This window comes from Amborella trichopoda, chromosome 3 (genome assembly GCF_054954075.1).
Source record: "Amborella trichopoda isolate Santa Cruz 75 chromosome 3, AtrichopodaSantaCruz75HAP2 v2.0, whole genome shotgun sequence".
Classification (NCBI taxonomy): Eukaryota; Viridiplantae; Streptophyta; class Magnoliopsida; order Amborellales; family Amborellaceae; genus Amborella; species Amborella trichopoda.
In genome coordinates this window covers 19740305-19742106 of record NC_142338.1, presented here as the reverse complement: position 1 = coordinate 19742106, position 1802 = coordinate 19740305, and positions in this window count along the sequence as shown.

The window sequence follows — 1802 nt, the reverse complement described above, 5'->3', positions numbered from 1 at the left end:
ATGGCAAAGGGCCATACAGGCGGTATTGAGTTGAGTGGTACGAACGGTGCGTGGATGAGTTCTCCATAAAGTTGACATTTGGGACACCTCTTTATGAACTTCCAACAATCTTTGGCCATGGTGGTCTAATAATAGCCTTGGTGCCTGATTTTCTAAGCTAAGGTGGCTGCACCAAAATGACTTCCTTCATTGTGTAACTCTGTCAGTACTTGGTTGATTTTTGGCTAATCAAGACACCGTAGAATGATGTCATCGAAGGAATTTTTGAACATGAGATCTCCTCTTATTAAGAGTCCCATAAAAAACCTTTGAAGGACTTCTTTATCCTTTTTGGTGGCTCCTTCAGGGTATAACCCATCTTTCAGTAAGGACAGAACATCGTGGAACCATGGTTTTGCTTTAACTAGCTCATCTGAAGCCACGAGAGACACCTCCCCATCGTTCTCATTTTCTTGCTCTATTTCTTCTTTGATCCTAGGTGGGGAAGGATCATGTTTGTTCCTGATATACAATGGCAACGTAGTGATTTTTGGAGGAATATCAACCATTGCAGCAAGGGTCACAAGGGCGTCGACGAACCGATTATTTTCCTTAGTTACATGCTGAAAGGTGATTTTCTTGAAATGTGGGATCATATTTTCCACCTTTTCTTGATAGGGCTTGAGCTTTTCTTCTTTCACCTTCCAAATCTCTTGGATTTGGTTTATTGACGAGTAAGGAGTCACCAATCAATCGTATTTGTTGAATATTCATTCCCATGGTGTTCTCGAGCCCGACTATCAAGGCTTCATATTCAGCAACGTTATTAGTACATGAGAAATTCAATCTAATGGTTGTTGGCATTAAAATCTTCTCGGGTGAGCATAATATGACTCCTATACCTGACCCGTATTTATTCCTTGCACCATCGAAGTATAGCTCCCAAATTGATTCCTCGATTGTGAAGAGGTTCTCATCAAGGAGATCCGTGTTGACGGGAGTGTTATCTGGCAGTGCATGTTCTGCTAAGTGGTCAACAATGGCTTGTCCTTTGTTCAATTTTTGAGTAACGTATTCGATCTCGAACTCGCTCAATAACATTCTCCACTTCGCCAAACGTCCGTTCAAGACTAGTCTCTCCAATAGGTACTTGAGTGGGTCTGTTGTTTAGCTAAGCTTGATTAAATGAGATAAGACATAGTGTCTTAACTTCTGCATGGCCCACACAAGCGTCAAGTAATGCTTCTCCACATCCATGTATCTTGTCTCATAGTCCACCATAGTCTTGCTGATGTAGTATATCCTTTATTCTTTTCCATAGCCATCGTATTGTCCTAACATTGCCCCCATAGTCTTGTCTCTCACTAACATGTATAGGAATATGGGTTTATCTGGACTAGGAGGACGAAGGATGGGAGGTTTGGTGAGGTACTCCTTGATTTGATCAAACGATTCTTTGCACTCATTATCCCATATGAATGGGTTATCTTTCTTGAGTAGTCTATTAAACGACACACTTGTCTACTAGTTGTAAGATGAAAGGCTTATGGTTTGTATGCAACCTTGTAGCCCACGAATTTCTCTGATGTTCCAGGGAGAGAGAATTTCAGTGATGGCTCGTATTCTGAACGAGTCCACCTCAATGCCCTTTTGGCTTTTAATATAAAGCCTAGTAATGAGTTGATGTTTCTAGAGCCTTTCGAAAATGGCTCTCAGGTTGGTGAGATGATCAAGCTTGATCTTCAACTTGGCCAGAATGTCGTCGACATATTCTTCCATGATGGTGTGCATTAAGTCGTGGAAGATGCTAGTCATTGCGCGCT